Source organism: Cynocephalus volans, chromosome 12 (genome assembly GCF_027409185.1).
Source record: "Cynocephalus volans isolate mCynVol1 chromosome 12, mCynVol1.pri, whole genome shotgun sequence".
In the NCBI taxonomy this organism is placed as follows: domain Eukaryota; kingdom Metazoa; phylum Chordata; class Mammalia; order Dermoptera; family Cynocephalidae; genus Cynocephalus; species Cynocephalus volans.
In genome coordinates this window covers 7,502,021-7,522,143 of record NC_084471.1, presented here as the reverse complement: position 1 = coordinate 7,522,143, position 20,123 = coordinate 7,502,021, and the positions used below count along the sequence as shown (strand labels likewise).

Sequence of the window (20,123 nt, the reverse complement as noted above, 5' to 3'; positions counted from 1 at the left end):
TTGTGTCCCAAATATGCCCTGCATGATTCCCCACGCAGGCACTAATACAGCTTTGAAACCTGGAACTTATCAGTTAGTGGATCTGTCTCCCGCTTAGGTCAAAATGTTGGGGTGTGCACAGTGTGTAGGTTAGTTAGACTTTGTGGTTACCTAGTATCCCTTCCAGACCTCCACCCAAGGCCTCATAGCTGAGCAGGTGACTGGCTGGGCCATTCACGTATCCCACCTCCTGGCTATATAATTGGTTCAGGCAAGGACATGTGACTAAGTCAAGCCAGTCAGATGCCTTCCTGGAATTCTCTAAGTGGAGCTGGTGGGGTGTGTCTTCTTTCTTATGCGGACATAAAGCAGTAAAGATGGGTGTCCAGAGCCGCCTGTCACTGTGGTTCTGCAATTGTGTGGACAGCTGGCCTGAGAGAATGGATCCACCAGTCAGAGATAATCAAAGGGGAGAGTTGGAGAGGGAAAGAGAGAGAGAGTAGAGAGGAGGGGCAGGAGGGACCCGACAGTGTTTGAGGCCCTGGTTGAGTCATCCCTTCTTATGACAGTTATGTTGGTTTCTGTCACTTGCAGCCAAAATAGCCCTGCTCAACCATTGCATGGAGTTAGGGGGTATCTCCATGAAATGATGCCATCGACGAATAACACATATGCCAGGCCTTGTTCTAAACACTTTACATACATTAATTAACTTATGTGATTCCACAACCACCCGATGAGGTAGTTGCTATTATTCCCATTTTCAGTTGTGGAATGTGACACAGGGAGGTTAAGTGACTTGCCCAAGGTCACATAGCAGAGCCAGGAATCAAACTTGGGTGCTATGGCTCCAGAGTACACGCTCAGCCACTCGGACAGGTGTAACTATCATAGTCAATTGAGTCATTTAAAAGTGTTTCTAGTTTTTCCTTCCTGACAAATAACATCATGTTCCATGACTATTCCAATGACAGCAAGAACTGGAGCTCCTTGACTACCTGTGGAATGGATAAGTGAATGAATGAATGAATGAATGGGAAGTCTTGTTCTTGATCACCCAGCCAATCAGAGCCAGAGTGGGAAGGAGCTGTGGGCTCCTGATTCCCTGTCCAGTGCTCCTCCGTCCTCCCTCTGTCCTGCAGTCTTGGATGTCCAAGGTGGGTGGAGGGAAGAGCAAGGACTCTGCAGATCAGAACTCTAATCCAAGCTGTGCCACTTACTTGCTGTGTGACCTTGGGCAAGCCACTGTACCTCTCTATGACTCAGTATACCCATCTGTAAAACTGAGCTAAGAATGCCAACCTCACAGAGTGAGTATGAGACTCTCATTAGATCGCTGTTGTAAAATAGGCTAGGCAGTGAATGCGTGGCAGCCTAGTAGCCCATCCACTCAAAGGATGTTTATTGAGCACATGCTTTGTCCAGACACTCTTCTGGGTGTTGGGGATTCAGCAGTGAGCCTGCCCTCATGGAGCTCACAGGCCAGCTGGGGGAGATGGATGAACAACCAAACCAGAAACAAGAAAAGCCTCAGGTAGTGAGAAGGGCTTTGCACAGAACTGAAGTAGGGCAGGGAGATACAGTGTGAAGGGGTGTGTATGGAGTGGTCATCCAAGGTCTCTCCCAGAAGCTGAATAACAAAAGGAGCCACCATGCCAAGATGGGATGGCAGTGGTAGATAGAGAGCTGTTGGAACTCTGCCTCAGAGAGTCATGGAGTGGACTTGATCGTCGAAATTCTCTTAGAATCTTTTCTTTTTCTAGCGACAATGTAGCCTGTACCAAGTCCTCTCTACCAGGATGACTGGGCTGCTGGCATTGTTTAAGCAGCATGACAGGAGTGGGAGTGGGAAGAGGGGGTTGGTGGTGGGTGCTTTGAATGCAGGCACAAGTGTGCGCTCACCCACTTGCCCCTGCAAATGCTGATTTGCGCAAAAATGCCTTTTACACAAAAATTACCATTTTCCCCAACTTAAAAAGTCACATCTGCTTAATACAGAAAAAACCCAGATTGGATGACAATTAACATTCTGCTGTATTTCCTTCCAGTCTTTTTTTCTATGAGCATATACATTTTTGAAAATAAAATTAAGATTGTAGTACACATACAGCATATTTTTCTGGCCTCTATATTTATTTATTTTTTACTTTACTTAAATTATCTTCATAGAGGCATACTTTACATATAATAAGATGGATCATTTTCAGTGCATAGTTCAATGAGTAAAAAAAAATTTTTTTTATTGTGGTAAAATGTACATAACATAAAATTTACTATTTTAACCATTTAAAAGTGTCCAGTTTGGTGGCATTGAGTACATTCACATTGTTGTACAAACATCACCACCACCCATCCCCAGGACTTTTTTATCTTCACAAATTAAAACTCTGTCCCCATTAAACACTAATTCCCCATTCCTCCTCCTCCTCCCAGTCTCTGGTAACCACTGTTCTACTTTCTGTCTCTATGAATTTTGTACCTCATATAAGAGGAATCATAGAATGGTCTTTTTGTGTCTGGCTTTTTCCACATAGCTTAATATTCTGAAGGCTTACTCATGTTGTAGCATGTATCAGAATTTTATTCCTTAAGGCTGAATAATATCCATTGTATGGATATAGCATACTTTGTTTATTGAATCATTCATGGATGGACATTTGTCTCCACCTTTTCACTATTGTGAAAAATGCTGCTATGAACATGGGTCTAGAAGTATTGGTTGGAGTTCCTGCTTTCAGTTCCTTTGGGTATATATCCAGAAGTGAAATTGCTAGATCATATGGTAATTCTACATTTAATTTTTAGAGAAACTGCTCTACTGTTTTCCACAGCTGCTACACCATTCAGTGAGTCTTGACAAATGCATACACACGTGTAATTTCCACCACAATCAAGACAGAGAACATTTCCAGTCCTGACAAAACTTCTATTTGTCCTTCCCAGTCAATTGCCCCAAGCCCCCAACCCAGGCAGCTACTGATCTGATGTCTTTGACTATGGATTAATTCTGCCTGTTGTAGAAATTTATATGAATAAAATCATGCATAATGGTGTACTCTTTTCTGTTTGGCTTCTTTGGCTCAGCATGCTTTTCTAGTTTCATTCAACATGCACATTATTTTTGCAACCTGTTTCCTCTCATTTCATTCAGAATCATAAGCATGAAATCTTCTTTTAAAATGTGATTTTTAAATCGGTCATGTAGTATTCCATTGCAGGGGTGCTCCACAGTTCACTTAACAGGTCTAGACTGTTTCCAATTTTTGGCTGTTATAAACAACAATGAGTGGATTATCCTTGCATCTAAATCTTTGCCAACATCTCTGGTAATTTCTTTAAAGTAAATCTGTGGAGATGGAATAACTGGGTAGAAGGGAATCAAGTTTTCTGTCATTACACCTGTTGCCAAATTGCTTCTCAGAAACATGTTACAAAGTCCTGTCAATTTTACCTCCTAAGTATCTCCCAAATCCGAGGAGCCTTCATCATTTTGGTTTCCTCTGCCGTTTGGAGTCACTACCTAGTACCCTTCCCAGGGCCCCTGTCCAAGGACGCTACTTACCTGGGCTGCAAGCAACTCTCTAAACCCAAGACCAACACTGTCCTCTAAAGAATTGGTACCGTCAGGAAGCCACATAAGGGCGTCAAGGCTGCAAGGGGGGCAGGAGCCTTAACACTGCATGCAGAGAGGGGACCCCATGAATTTGGGGGCACAAATGCATTAGGGGGTCACTAATCTCCTGCTCTCCCTTCTTCTGCCAGTGCCCAGCAAGTTGTCTAGCAGAGCAGACACTCAAAATATGTGGGCAGTGGAGACATTTGCCTGGATTCCCTTCAAACATCTTCCTCCCAGGCTAATTAGTGGCAGTGATGATATACAGATAGGAAGCAATAATGCTGGTCAGTAACGTCCCAGCGTTCTGAGACTCAGAAAAAAGTCAAGGGTTCATGGCCCAGAGGTCTATAGTTTTGCTGTTTTGCATGGAAGATGTTAGTCCTTCTCCAGTTCTAGGCCTAATCTAGTCCAACTCTAAGACTGTCTCCAGCACAAAGGGGGAGGGTGCAAGTATCACCATGATAAAAGGGTCCTCACAGCTGCCCACACTGGCTGGAGACAGACACAGCACCCCACACACAATGAGCCATTACAGCCGCTTGCCTGACATCCTTATCTCTGAGGAATTTGGGGGAGTGGAGACTGGCCAGGGAGAGCTTGACCAAGGAGTTTGGTCTCTCCTGTCCCCAAGGCCAGCTATGCTCTTTGATAACTAGCATCATAGTTGTGATGTAGCAGCGGCAGGTCACGGTGATAGTGACACTGGGCATTTGTGCAGGACTCCACAGTTTATCACCAGACTCAGTCACACCCATCATGTTGTTTGATTCTTATAGTCAAAGGCTGAGGCTGGGAATCCCATCTTCTTTGTTTTGCAGAAAATTAACGCCCAGAAAGGTTAAGTACCCCCTGCCGCAGCCTGTGCTGGTCTCACCTAAGTTGTTAGAGAAAGGATAAGAGTGATTTAGTTGTTGTGAGAGTGTCCAGTAAGACGCAGGAGAATTCATTTCATTTAGAAAGAAATTTACTAAGCAATGACTCCATGCCCGGCCCTGTACCAGATGCTAGGGAAACAGGAAGAGACCCAGCCCCCACCCATGCCAAGCTCAAGGCTAGAGAGGGAGACTCTGACACAATGAATTCTGCAGGAGGCAGCCAAGATTCCAGCCAGAGGGGCATGCTCCCAAATCTGCCTTTGTTTCTCTTTGCTACACTGCAAGTCTGCCGCTACTGACCACATGAATTGGTTTTGGACCTGAGTGGACACAACTGCTTAGCCAGCTGTGCACCCTCAGCTGTGTGTCCTCAGAGAAGGTGCTTTGCCTCTCTGAGCTTTGGTTTCCTCATATGTAAAATGAGAATAAAAAACTCATCACTGGGGCTCAGTGAGAGAGATGAGATGACACATGTAGAGTCTCAGTCATGGTGGCTGGCATACAGCTGGTACTCAATAAATACTGATATAAATTTAAGACAGGATAGAGTAAGTATCAAGATATACATGTAAAGAAGTGTAGGGAGTGCCGGCTTGGGTGGGTTTTGGCACGTGGCTTAGAGGCCGCTGATTGTGGCTGTGAATACTGAAGCAACACAAGATCGGAAGGAGGTGGGCACCTCATTTAATAAAGTACAACCTAAAACCTGAGTCTCAGAAGGGACAGGACCAAGACAGCTTGGAGATTCAGGCAGCAGGGACTAGGGGCCAGGATGAGTCAGCTCCAATGAGTCTCTGGCCTTGAGTCAATATTCAAGTTCCCAGGAGAAAGTTTAGTGAGTGACACTGGTCAGGGTGGTTTGGAGGGCTTGCCCAGTGAGCCCACCAGACTATAGGCTGTGGGGCATTGGGGAATTTCCAAAAGGGGTGCCATGGCCAGAAGGGGCATTGGAGGCCAGGCTGCAGGCACAGCAGATGCTGTGCTCTAGGAGAAAAGAAGGAAGAAAGGAAACTTCGGCTGAGCACTTGCTGTATACTTCCAGGAGGGCTTCTTGGAGGAGGTGGCATTGTCACTAGGCCTTGAAAGGCAGGGAGAATGTCATACCCCCAAAGTTATGGGTGATAGGGAAAGGGATTCTGTGCTCTGCCACCATGAACTGTCCAGGAAGGACTTGAGAGGACATTACCTCATGTGAACCTGAGGGACAGTGGCATTTTTGGCAGTGCCTTCCCTGCCAAGCCAATGACTGGGCTTTCACTTTCTTTTTGGGTTTCTGTGCCTGGATAATTAATTCCATAGAATTCAGTGAGAAGAAAGCAACTGTCATCAAACCACTGCGCTTTTGTTTGGGTAACATTTTGTTAGAGTGACATTCATTGAGTCATTCAACAAACAATTGACCCACTTTATGCCAAGTACTGTTCTGGGTACAGTTTCTGCCCTCCAGGAGCCCAGAGTCTAGTGAGGCATAGAAATGAGCAGATAGTGATCTCTCAGAGAGACAGAGGCTGGGTTGAGGACTGTACAACATAAAGTTTTGTGATAAAAAGGGAGGCATCAACTCAACAGGCCTGGCAGGGGGAAGAGGAGCATGCGTGTGAGGGTAAAGTTTTACAGAAGATGTAAGTAGGATTTTGTAGGATAAAAGTAGGAGTTCAACAGGTAGCTTGGGGACTAAGAGCATTCCAAGTGGAGGAAGAAGAGGCGTGAAACGTCTTGGGAAGCAGAGGTAGCTGCAGATAGTTTGGTGGTTCTGAAGGCACAGCTGTGGACATGGAGCAGGGAGCTCCAACTCTATCCTGGCAGTGGCTACAGGAGGGCTTGGGGCAAGAGAATGACATGACAGATTTGTGTTCTAGAAAGATCCCTCTGGTCTAGGTAGGGAGGCTGCAAATAGGGTTAAGGCATTTGTTTAACTCTACCCCAAGTCTTTTTCATAGGTGGCTTTCTGAGAGCAGAAACCTAAGGTACTTCTCCTGCTGCTCTGGGAGTTCACGGTCAAATCCACTAGGGAACTACCTCACGTGCACCCTGCCTCTTGGGAAGTCGACCTAGCTGTGGGCACGTTGAGGGTCCTGGGAGATCCTGCAGCAGAGGCATCCATATGTTTTCTTGGCCCAGTGTATCCCATGCTGGCTTGGCCACACCCACATCCTTTTAATTTTAATCATGCAGCATCTATTAAGATTCTTTGGAACACTCTTTGAGGAACAGTCTAGACCCTTCTGATCCCAGCATTTGAGAAAAACTGCTTTAAATTAAACCTTGGGGGCCTCACCACTGTGGACCTGGAGCCTCTAAATCCCTAGTCTTCCCTTGCCTTTCAGCTACAAGAATCCAGTTCTGGGGAGCTCCTCATTTTGGAACCTGAGAAAAGGCTGAGAGAATAAATTCTTAATATGAGCTGGCTGTTTACAATCTCGCCTTGTTCCCAAAACATCTTTGCCATGAAAGTGTGACTCTCCCCATTTTACGGATGGAGAAACTGAGGCTAAGAGAGGTTAAGTGACTTGTCCCAGGTGTTCCAGGGTAAAAATACCAGGAAGATGGGTACACAAAAGCAAACAAAGGAGGATATTTAAATTCTTCTTTAACTAACAAGGTGAGGAGTTTGGAAGTATTAGGGAAGAGGAATTAGAGAATGTGGAGGGAAAGGGGCTCAGACCAATCCCAAGCTTCAGGGGACCAGATAATTAATTCTTAAGGGACTAGAGTATATGGACAAAAGATGTGCATTGGAAATTTGCAAAGGAGGAAATACTGAAAGGCAGAGTATTGTTGGGAAAAAAAGCTTAGCTTCACTCCCATCCAAGGGGTCAACTAAGTCATATTTCCCCTGTGGGACTGGCAGAAAAAAACAAAGATCAGAAACATCCAGTGCTGGCGAGGTTGTTGGGAGATGGGCAGTCTTGGGCACTGTTGGTGGGAGGTAAATTGGAACAGATTTTATACAGGGCTTATCTATCAAAATTTAAACTTCTCCTTCTTACCTCTAGGGAGGGGGTTGTTGTGGAGGACACATGAAGGAGCCTTCTTAGGGTGCTGAAAGTGTTCTGTATCTTGGTCTGGGTGGGATTACACAGTTATATACATGTGTAAAAGCTATTGAGCTGAGCACTTAAGATGAATGCATAATGCACCGTATGCTACATATTGTATAAAAAGGAAAAATAAAAATAAAATAAAATGCAACTAACTTTGAGTCAACAATTTCCCATCCAGGAATCTCTACAGAAATACTTGCCCATGAACAGAGATATCCATTCAAGGGTGTTTGGGATACTATCACTGACAACAAGGAAAACTTGAAAACAGCCTAAGTATCCTCCAGTAGGGGAATGGCCGAGTAAATTATGGCATAAACACAATAGAATACGAATATGCAGCAAATAAGGAGTGTCTTGAAAAAAATGTTCCTTCTACATTGTGGCAAAAACAAGTTTTAAAACAAGATCTGTGATCCTGTGTTTTCAAACCCACAACAAACTAGAAAACCATGTCTGCTTGTGTATGTGTGTATATGTGTGTGTGTGTGTGTGTGTGTGTGTGTATTTGTGTAAAGAAAGTCTCAAAAAGCAACACCTCCGAATGTTAACAGTGGTTTCCTTCCAGGGGTGGAATTGAGAGGTCCCTAGTGGACTTCGACTTTTCTGTGTGTAGCCATAGTGTGTCACGGAATTGTTTTGCAATCAATAGTCAACTGCTTTTGCAATTAAAACAATTTTAAAAACCCATAAAAATAAAGCTAATCCAGAGAGGCACCTGGCACATAGTAGGTGCTCGCTAAATACTCATATTTATTGAAGGCAGGGATTCCACTGTCCTTGCACTGCGGTGCCTCCCCTCTCAGACTGTGCGCCCCAGGGGAGGTTGCTGGAATGGATGTTAGGGAAGCTTAGAGCTGGCAACCACATTTCCTGGGGGACTGCTCCAAGGCCAGAGCTCTGGTTGTTTGGCCAAAATTTTTATTTGTGGGGAGATTAAGAAAAAATAAAATAAAAAACTTAAAGCAATCCAGCCCTCCTTTCTGTTCACTGCGGGTGAATGGTGGGGCCTCAGGCAGGCGGCCCTGGCGCCTGCAGAATCGCTGGCCCACAAAACAAACAAATGGATTGGATCTTGGGGACAGAAACAGACATTATGCGCCGCCCCCTCCTCCCTGGGCTGTCACTCGCCGGTCGCAGACTTCCCCATGGTCTTCCTCCCAGGGGCCAGGAGACCCTCCCCCACTCCACCCCACCCCGACTGCCTCCTCCCTCTCCCACCTCCAACCCCACCAAAGACTTTTTGAAGTTGATCAATGAAACATGTTTTATTTAAAGGCCCTGTTCCTGAGCAGGGACTCTGCGAGGCCTTCATTAGTTCCACATAATGAAAGAATGGGCTGATTCAAGGGGGCTGGGGAGAGAACAGAGGGAAAATCAGAGTTCGGTCTGCTCACTTAAAAAAAAAAAAGAGGAGGGGGCGGGGTAGAAACTGTGGATTTGCTAAATAAAGCTCTGGCTGCATTCAGAGCCTGGGGAAGGGTCCCCACTCAATCCTCTTAGGCCTGACAATGTCAGACCCATAAACGGCCTGCCTTGGCGGCTCACATTCTGTGTCACCGGGATGGAAGGGCAATGGGCTGTTTAAATTGCTACTTAGGTTTCCAGCTGTTTTACCAGTGATTTGCCCAACTTAATAGCTCTTTAAGGCTTTAAACAAGAAAATAGCTCTTCTCACGACTCAAAGAAGCGGCCCTGGTTAGTTCAGGCGGTGCCCATTGTCCAGGGCTTAGACCTCTCTCTGCAGTCCAGTTACCCTTTCCCCTCCAGCTGCCCAGACTTGTCCAGCTCTCGGAGACTACTTATCCTTTTAAAATTCTGGTTTTCTGGGCCTCGGTCCAGAGGACTTCTTCGTAAGTACTTATTTGAGGGGACTGTCTGTCTGCCTTTGAGCATCCCTCAACAAATTAGTAACAAATAATAATAATCATGGTGATGAGAGCACCTATTTATGGAGTGCTTACCCTGTGCCGGGACTTAGATTCAGCATTTTTCTTAACTCATCCCATTTCATTCTCACACAGGTCTACCAAGGAGGTGGGCACTGCTATGATGGCCATTTTACAAGATGGGGAAACTGAGGCACAGAGGAAGGCGTCATTTGGCCAAGTTCACACAGGGACATACAGCAGGGTCCTGGCTTGTCTGACTGCCAGAGACAGCTCTTCACCACCACCCTCCTGCCAGGTAGCTGTGGAAGCTTGGGCAGTTCAGGCAGGCCAGGGGAGGGGACTCCTGGGATATGGGGTTCTAGCTCTGTTCCTCTCAGGATGTGCAGTGGGGGTGCAGCTGGTGGGCCTTTTTAGGGGGGCTGTAGGGGTAGGGGGATTGAGCAGGACATGAGGGGGTCAAGAAACTTGGGAGCTCCATCTGGAAGGTGGGTGGGGGGAGTCTGACCTCAGCTGTCTGTGTCCAGAAACTGCCTTTAATTACATGAAAATCATTCCCTGTCATGATTTAACTACAGTATGCTAGAAAACAGCACTTATTTTTCTGGTTATAAAAGTCATACATAAAAATTGCAGAGAACTTGAGAAATATAAAAATGAATAAAAAGGACATGTCAAATGTTGAGTGTGGTGCTTGGCATGGAGTGCCCAACGCTGTAAGCTGTCGTCATCACCACTGTGACTGTTATTGTTATTATGAAGATACTCAAAGATAAGAGCAATCAGGTTTAATATATTTCCTTCCAGTCTTTTTCCCTGCACATATATACACACCCAAACTCAACTGTAGTTATACTGTGCACTATTTTGAATATACAAGCTTTTTTCCCCTTAGATTCTCTAAGATTCACCAAGTCAGAAAACTTATAGATTTTCCCTGTTATGAGCCTAGGCCCTTTGATTTCCACATCAGATTACACACCATAGATTCTTATGCAAGGGTGCACACAATTGTGGCAAAGGAAGTTAACAGAGACAGAAGGGAGGACATTGCAGGTGAACAAAGGACTGAGGGAAAGAAAGCCCCCAGATAAAGTGTACTTTCAAAGCTCAGTTTGTGGGAAATGGAGACTGTGTGTCTGGCCAAACCATAGAAGGAGGCTGGAACTAGAATCTGGAGCCTCAAGGTCAGAATCAATCAGGAGGTGTAGCAATTGGGAGCCACTGACGGTTTTTGACCAAGATCAAGTTTATGACCAGATCAATGCTGAATGGCCCACACCCAAGACACCAGGAAAGGCAGCCCTGGGGTCCAACCTGTTTCACGGCAGGAAAAAACAACAGCCTCTCGAACAGAGTAGACATTGGCTTCCACTCTTTCCTGGGCTACAGCTGGGGAATGAGGCCTGAGCCCTGTCTGCTTTAAGCGGAGCCCCTAGTGCGGCTGTCTCTCTGGTGTGTGGAAGGGAAGAGTTGGCTGGGATTACCTCCCACACATCCCTGTCTCTGCAGACACTCAGAGGAAAGAGCGATTCACTCGTCTGTGTCATTTGGTGAGTAGGTTTGAGAAGTACCAATCTATTTCACTCCCCTCGTTATATAGGTGGGGAAACAGGACCAGAGCAGAGAGGCGTTATGCTGAGGATCTCATGGCAAGTAAATGGCAAAGGCAGAACGGAGAAAGATTTCTTACATTTGTGCCACAATTTGTAGCTCCTGTTGGTTCCTATCCCCGCCCCTACCCTGTTCTTTTTTTTTTTTTTTTACATACTTAACAATTAAAACAGTATTAATGTTATAACTCTGGTGCTGAAGGAGGTACAGGGCACAGGTGTTCTCACAGATGACTGGTCGGAGTGTAAATTGCTGCAAGTTTGTGGGAAGGCAGTTTGGACTTATCCAACACAATTTTTAATGCAAAGGCCCATTCACAGAGCCATTTCATGGCCAAGAATTTTTCATACAAACATATTTACATATGTATACGAAAATACACGTTCAAGGACATTCATCACAGTACTGGTTTTCACACTAAAACTAGAAAAATATCTCCGCAGAATGTCTGTGAACGGGGACTGGCCATGCACTTATCGAGAATCACACAGACATTACACGGAGCGGGGCGGACCGGTTCACACCCACACTAACAGTGTTTGGGAACGGCTGCGTCTCCGTACACGCGTGATATTTTCAAAATTAAAAATCTCGGCTCATTTGATAGGTAATAATGGGCATCTTATCTTTTAAACTTACATTTCTTAAATATGAGTGAGGTTGAATATTTTTCATACGGTTATTGTTCATTTTAATTTTTTTCTGGGCACTTCCTTTTCATATACAGCTTTTGTCAAATATTCAGTTAGGTTACAAGGCTTTTTTGCACTCACTTGTATGGGCACTTTCTAAATTAAAGCAATTAATCCTACGAGATGTCAGTCCTTCTTTAGCTTTTGTCTTTATACTTTTCTTTTGACCCAGACTTTTAAAAAGCTTAGAAGTGTCTTTTCCTCCAGGGATCTGGTCAACATTACCTTATCACCTGGCCAATCTTTCTAGGATTTTATTTGCCTTATAAATAATTTATTCTTCAGTATATGTATATGTGAAAATTGATTTAAACATATTTTTCCTTACGTGGTGTCCCAACTCCATTGATTCAACTTTCTTCCCCTTATTTATTGTTACCATTTACTGAGTTATTTTATGTAGGAAAGCCTCTTTCTGTGCTCTCTATTAATCATGTATTTTAATATAAGAGAAGACTTATTCCTCACCTTTTTCAAAATTTTCTTTAGATTTATCACTTATTTATTTTCCCCAGTGAATTTTATTTTGACTTCTGGGTTCTGTATCCTGCTTGGAAAAATCTTTCCAAGACTATAAGTAAGTTCACCCATGTTTTCTTTCAGAATTTTTACAGTTCAATTTTTTTGTTTACATTTTGGGTCCATCTGGAATTTATATAGGTATAAGGGGTGAGGTAGGGATCCAACTTTATTTTTTCCAGATGGCTGACTACCCAGTTATCTCAGCTCTGTGCTTCAAACAATGCATCTTTTTCCTCTGATATGAAACGCCTCTTTTATTCACATCCTGAATTCCCACATATGTTCCCATCCATTTCCGCACTCTGGTCTGGGTTGAGCTGTCTATTTCTTTTCCAGTACTAAACTTTAAGAATTAATGTACTTTCATAATATGTTTTAACATCTGGTAAAGCCAGCCTTCCTTCATTACTTTTGTTTTTCCTTGGAATTTCCCTGGCTGGTCTCACATGTTTATCTTTCCAGATGAAATTTGGTATCATTTTTTCAAGTTCCAAAAAATAGAAGAAAATAAAAGCCTTGTTAGTTTAAGGCTTTTCTTACCAGTGAGTATCGGATTTTCATAGATTATTGATATTAACCCTTTGCTTTCCGTTGGGTTGTCCATCTGTTTTCCATCCTGTTAATTTTTTTCTGTGGTAAAGAAGATTTTTTGTTTTTGTACAGTCAAATCAGCTTTCCTTTCTCTTTAAAAAAAATCTCCTCGATGACTTTAAAGCTTGGAAAGTTCCCATTTCTCCAGTGATCTGGTCAATATTCACTTATATACTTGGCCAGTCTTTCTCGGATTTTCTCTGCTTTATAAATAGTTTCTTTTTTCAGCATACGTGAAAGGTGTGAAGAATGCATCCAAGTTGATTTTTTATTTGCTACTCCTTCTGTTGTTCTTTATCTACTGAAGACAACTTTGTCACATGTTCAATTCTTTTTTATACATGAGAAAGTTTCTCTGCTCTCCATTGGGTTCCATTCATGCCTGCTCTGCTGTTTAATCAGGGACTTAATCATCTATTTTAACATCTGAGAGGGCTGATTGCTTGCATTTCTCAAAATATTCTTTGGATTTCTCACTCTTTTATTTCCCCAAATACCCTGGCCTGCGTGATTCATTTGGCCCTCACAAGAACCCTGTTCACTTCAGCAGGCGAGGAAGTATTAATTCCTCTGGCTGAGCGTCTGCTCGAGCTAAAAGAAGGGTGGGGGACAGACTAGATGACACACAGTCATCATAGCTGTGAGGGGGAAAAGTGTGCTTTTTAGGATCTGAGATTCCCATAGGAAGGAAATTGTCTCTATTCTGCAGCAACTTTGATTGTTGTTTGACATGAAGAGGGAAGAGAGGGGGTTGATGTGTATGTAATGGCGTCTAATACTCAGTCTCAGATGATGTGCTCTGGGGGTTGTCACCTGTGACTCTTAAGTAAAAGCTGTCACCCACAACTGTGGGTCAGAGTGCGGGGCATCAGGAGAAAGGGGCAGGGAGTCCCATCTGGACTGAAGTGGGGGCACCAACGTGTGATTTGAGATGGAATTAGTGTCCCGCCCCCCATGGATTCTACTTTGTCTCTGTGACCTCAGGTGCTGGGGATGTCTCTTGAGGGCCTGATGTGTCGGTGCCTGTGTCATTAGTGTGCGAGGTAACAGCCCTCGGAGCACCGGTCTGGGATGAGGGGCCGGCAGAGCAGCCCTGGGATGATCCCTCATTTGCAGTTGACATCAATAGGTCAAGACCAGCAGCCCCAGAATGAGCAGAAAGGTCAGTGCAGATGGGGTCCTCCGCAGGCAATTCCCTGCTGGGATCTCCAGCCAATCTGGGGCCATAGGTCATGTGATGCTGGAGGGCCAGGGTTTGTGTCTGTCAGGTCAAAGGCGGAGTCTCAAGAGCAAACAAGAAACGCGATGGCTCCTGCACCCCTGGCCCTGCCCTGACAGTTCTGGCTTGCGGGCTCCATCTAGGATTAGGGAACATTGCTTACTTCTTTTCTTTACTTTTACTTTTTATTTTTATCAAACATATACAGGCAAATAATTCCGTAAGGTCTGTTAAGAAAAACAGCATCTCCCTGTCCCGGTCCCCCACCTGTCCTATGTGCCCTCCCCAGAGGCAACTATTTCACCCCCTTTAACTAATTATTTTGGTTTTTACCTCTGTGTTGTCAAATAAAGTGCCTCTGAGACTGCATCTGGATTTGTTTTAGTTGTCAGCCTTACCGAGTGACCTCATTCTGAAAGGTGAGGATCTCTCCAGTTCCTGGCCCTCTGTCACCACATGCTCCTTCCCATGTCCTCAGACCTGTGCTTGCAGTCTTAGACTGGTGGTCACCTCTGTTTTCAGTGATTAAGGGCAAGGAGACTGGAGCCACCTTCCTGGGTTCCAAACCTCCTTTGCCACTTATTAGCTGTGTGGTCCTGGACTAATTATCCACCCTCGTGTTTGAGAGCTGTCTACCCAGCCTTGATGGGCTGTAGCTTTATTATTATTATTATTATTATTATTTTTTTTTTTTTGTCATTTTTTCGTGACCGGCACTCAGCCAGTGAGTGCACTGGTCATTCTTATATAGGATCCGAACCCGCGGTGGGAGCGTCGCCGCGCTCCCAGCGCAGCACTCTACCGAGTGCGCCACGGGCTCGGCCCAATGGGCTGTAGCTTTAAATGAGTCAATTCATGTAAAACCCAGCACCCAACAGAGAAAGTGCTGGACCAGTGTGAGGATAAGGAAAAGCCTCCATCTCTGTCACCCGTCCCTGCATGGTGGTACCCCGTCCTCAACTAGTCTTGTCTCTCCTTTGCATAGTTTTCTACACAATTGTCACTAATTCAATCCCAAACTTTCCTTGCAGGACTCCAGATGCACCAGGTCTTCTCCGCTCGTGTCAGCCTGCAGGAGCCCATGCCTGTTCCCCAGACCCCAGGGCCCAGCTGCCATCCTGGGGGCTCCCTTCCCCAGAGGCCTGGGGATCTCTTTGCCTTTCTCCTGTTTCCTGTGTTTCATGTTTTCCTCTTTTTTGATCTATCGTCTCATTCTGGTGAAGAATCTTCTCTAGAAACCTCCTGAGAAAGGGTGTAAGGGCAATGTACTGGATTCTCATTCATGGCAGTTTCGTTCCGTAAAGTCACTGAGAGCACTGAATCAGCCCATCCTGAGCCATTGCTCTGAGGGGAAGTACACAGGGTTAGGGTCCTACGAGTTTGTGGTCAGAATATTTTCAACAACCAATCAATACATGACCTTGTTTTATGTGTGTTTCTGCTTAAAGACGCCTTCTTTAATCTGTAGTGCTGACTCATGAACATGGAGCTCATGACCAACAGCTCACCGCTCACGCCTGAACGAAGCTTCTCTATTGAGAGAGCACGCATTGTCTCCATACAGCACAGCACAGCCTGCTTTAGCTTGGGAACTCTGGACAGTTGCCCTGCACTGTGCTTGGGCGTCATTTTAAAGAAGGAAATTGCCAAGAAAAAGCACAAAAAAGGTGAAAAACGGGGCACTAAACAGACCTTGAAAAGGACACTTGTCTACAATATGTGCTTCTACAGTAAGACGGAGCATAGCTTTGTTTGACCTCAGCTGGGAATGTGCATGTCAAGAGACTCAAATATTTTGCTGCCGTGTGCATGTCTTCCAGTGACTTCGTGCAAGTGTTGACTTGGGGGTTACAAATAAATTTTAGCAAGTAGGTGAATTTGCAAATATGAAATCCGAGAATAATGAAGACCAACTGTGTTTCAAGACCTCGGATATTTAAAAATATCTTCACTCTATTCTCACATTTGATTGATAGCTTGGCTGGGTAAAGAAATCTAGGTTGGAGATGCTTTTCCTCGAGCATTTTGCGGGCATTGCCCCTGCGCCTGCCAGCTGCCAGTGTTACCGTCAAAAAGTCCAGAGCTATCCTTGACCCTTATGTGTGACACTTCCTTTTCTCTGGAAGCTTGTGGGATCTTCTTTTTGTCCCAGAAACTCATGATGAGGTGCCCTGGTATAGGACTCTTTTTATGCACTGCCTGGAGGGGTTCTTGGTGATCCTTGCAATCTATAAATTTAGGTCTTTTTGTTTTGAAAAATATCCAAAATTGTTGGTGAATACCTTCCCTCCACTTTCTTTGGTCTTTCTTTCTGGAACTTCTATTAATTGGATGCCAGACCTCTTGGACTGCTCCATTGTTTTTGTTTTTGTTTTCCCTCCTATATTAGTCAGGGCTCTCCAGAGAAACAGAATCAATAGGTTATTATATGTATGTTTATATATATAATTCTTTATGTATATATAGAGAATTGGCTTATGTGATTATGGAGGCTGCGAAGGCCCACAACCTGCAATCTATTTGCTGGAGACCCAGGTTGCCGGTGGTGTAGGTCTGAGAACCTGAGGGCTGATGGCGTAAGTCCCAGTCTGAGGGCAGGGGAAAATCAATGTTCCAGCTCAAGCAGTCAGGCAGAGAGAGCAAATTTGCCCTCCCTTCACCTTTGTGTTCTATTCATACCCTGGAGGATTGGATGACACCCACCCACACTGGGGAGGACCACCTGCTTTACTCAGTCTGCCCATTCAAATGCTAATTTCACCCTCACTGACACACTCTGAGATAATATTTAGCCAAATATCTGGGCACCCCATGATCCAGTCAAGTTGATATATAAAATTAATCATCACACCTCCTATTTTCCATCTCTGTCCTTTTGCTCTCCTTTCTATTATGTTTCCTTAATTTATATTCCAGCTCTTCTATTGAGTATTTAAAATCTCTGTTATTTTGTTTTCCAAGAGCTCTCTTAAAATTCTCAGTCTGTTCATTTTTTGTAGTATCCTGTTTTTGCTTCATGGGTACAATATCTTCTCTTCTTTCTCTAAGGATATCAAGGACAGCATTTTTTTTTTTTTTTTTTTTTTTGTCATTTTGTGACTGGCCGCACTGTGCTCAGCCACTGAGCGCACTGGCTATCCTTATGTAGGATCTGAACCCGCGGCGGGAGCACTGCTGCACTCCCAGCACCGCACTCTCCCGAGTGCGCCACGGGGTCAGCCCCAAGGACAGCTTTTTTTTCCTTGAAGTTTTCCTCGCCCCAGAAAGTCTCTGTTTCCTCCAAGGGGCCTTTGTCTGATTGTTTGTTTCACGCATGCTGCTCTTCTCCCATGTCTGACAATTCTTGGTTGCCTGTCCATGGAGACTGAGACCTGATGGGTCTTTCTGAATGTTTGGGTGAGGCCTGGTGATAGGAGCTTCTCTGGGAGTCAGCTGGCTGGGATGATTAGTTGAGGAAATACTAATGTTTGTACGTAAAGATCTTTTCCCTTGGGCCGGTGCTTCCCTGGAGAGAGCTCTTCCAATCTCTTGCCTGGAAGGTGAAAGCCTGGCTGCTAGTGTTCTAGGATGTGGACAGGAGGAAGATCCTAGGATCCTCAGTAGCCCATGTATGCCCGTCCAGAGGGCCTCTGCCTCACCCCCTCCACTGTCAACCTCCAGGCTTCTGCCAGGGAGTGGTGGTGCGGGGTGTCGCTTGGCTGCCCCTCATCTTAGCCAAGCCCCGTTTGCTTCCCCAGACCCCCAATCTTTTGGGGATTTGTAGTGTGAGAAGAGTGGGTTCTTGACTGACCTCCTCATCAACTTAGCAGTGGCTTCCTCACCTGCAAAATTAGTCCATCTGCTCCTCAGTGTCCTAAATTTGGTCGCCGCTCCCTCCTCTCCCACCCTCTCCGTGCCTCTGAGTTTCTGGCTTTTGAAGACGCTTCTTTACTACCCTTTTAATAGAGTTTGGGGAGGGAGAAAAAGTCGATGCAGGTGTTGAATCTGTCATCTCTCTAGAAAGCCCCTGTTTATTTCTTTTAATGTCTGTCTGGTCCATTAACCTGTGAATGTCATCAGGACCAGGAGTGGTTCCAATTCGTCTCCGAATCCCCTGAGCGAGCACAGGACCTGGCCTCAGTAAAGAGTAATCCGATATTTTAGAAGAGAAAACTTTCTCATAGGGAGGCAGATCTCAAGCCAGGATATCTGAATTCAGATCTCAGTTCTGCTACTGACTTGCAAGAATTCGACAAGTCGTTTTATTTCTCTGCCTCTCAGTGTCCTTATCTGCAAGATGGGTATACCCAGATTCTCTCACAAAGTTGATATGAAGCAGAAGCAAGAAGATGTGTGGGGGAGCCTGGGGGAGCACTAACTACTCTAGGGATGTCGGTCGTCAGGGGTCATAGTAAGAGTCTGGCTGCAGTGTTTGGAACAGGCCGTGGTAGAAGAATCCAGGGCTGGAAGTCAGGAGAGCTAGGCTGGAATCCTGCTTCTGCCATGGACCAGTTTTTAAAAAATGATTTTAAATATGTCTTTTTCTCTCTCAGGTTCAATTTCTTCTCCTCCTCCTTTTTCCTTCTTCGCCATCATCATCATCACCGTCATCATCTCATATGTGTCGATACAAATGTAAAATGTGGCATTTGTCATGATGAGCCCTTGGTAAGCACTAGAAACTTGCTAAGCACGGTGATTATACGAATTATGGCATTTTACTTGATTGTTATGCCAGCCTTCTGACGGGGTTTATTGGCATCAGCGGTCTTTTATGGCTCAGGAAATAGAGGCTCAGGCCAAACGACTTGCTTAGGGTCACACAGCCGAGAAGAGGAGGGGACGGCCTCAAACCCACTTTTGTCCAACTCACGAGCCTGCCTTTCACCTCTGACTTTGCAGTCACCAGGGGTCTCCGGGGCCTGCTTAGCTCCAGTGTCCTGTGATTTTTCCCACACCCTCAGAAGGGGTGAGTGAGGCCGCATGTTCAGGGCTGAGACTCGCATTATAACTCATAAGAGTTTCCTTTCTGACCCTTGTTCTCAACTGGCTTTACAGCAGGAGTGTTTTAAGGAGTTCTTTGCAAAGTTAAAACACACTTCTGCAGGCTGGCGGCTCAGCTGTAGACTTTTAGACACTGTTTGGCTTGGCCCAGCTTCCAAGCGTCTCCCAGCCACTGTTGTTCTGTGCTTCTTTTTGCCAGGACCGACATCAGAAATAACTCAGCTGTGAAAAAAAATTATAAGCTTGCCAGCAGCCCCTAAAGAAGATGAATTGCTGGTGGGTTATTTTTCCCCCTTGAGTCAGAAGTGTGAAGGTAGGTAGGTGGGAGAAGGAGCAAGGTTTTGAAAGACCTGTGTATATTTAGGTACCAGGCATGGTTCCATTTTAAGAAAGATGAGGGTTGAGTCACCCGCTTGTTCTCTGCCTGGCTCTTGACGCCCGTCAGTTGGGCCTTCTGGTTAGGGCTGTTAAGACCCACAGGCCCCAAATTTGGTTGGTGTGATTCCAACCGGCAAGAAGTATTTTCATTTTGTGGCTTTAAAACTTTTTTTTTACAGGTTAGTTTTGAAGCTGTCTGTGACCATATCCTGGTTGAAATGTCCTCGTTACAGAAGGCCAGCCGTGACTCACAGTGGGAGGTGTGCAAATACCTGCACAAATGCTGTCCTTTCTCCCCTGCACACGAGGAGGGATCATAAGACAAGCCTGGGGCACTGGCTGTACTTGAATCTGGGACGTTGCAGATGACGTGGGTTAGCTGTTACAATGAGGAATCGTTCATTCATTCAATTTTTCAACTTTTCTTCATACGTTTCTCAAGTGCCTTCATTGTTCTTTGACCATATCAAGATTGAGAACAATGAACTTTCCCTCCCTCCTGGCCCTTGAGAAGCCCATGTGGAGAGAAAAATAACCACAACTGCCCACAGATAAATATAGTATGATGTTGTGCGTGTTCAAAGTGAAGAACGGGTAAAGGCCAAAGCAAGCTCTGGAAACTTCTTAGAGAGGACTTCTGTTTTTGCAGTCTGCCAGATTAGATACCTTTAATTACCCCCTTTATTATAACTAAAATGCTGGATAAAATATTTTTTAATCT

At 45.0% G+C, this 20,123-nt stretch overlaps 1 long non-coding RNA gene across 1 annotated transcript; it reads left to right on the top strand.

Annotated features, from left to right (window-relative positions):
- Positions 1-9,574: 9,574 nt before the first annotated feature.
- Positions 9,575-19,693, top strand: LOC134361275 (uncharacterized). The gene is made up of 3 exons (XR_010021396.1): positions 9,575-9,701; positions 18,574-18,688; positions 19,582-19,693. It is a non-coding gene; the product is annotated as an uncharacterized LOC134361275 (long non-coding RNA).
- The last annotated feature ends 430 nt before the right edge of the window (positions 19,694-20,123 follow it).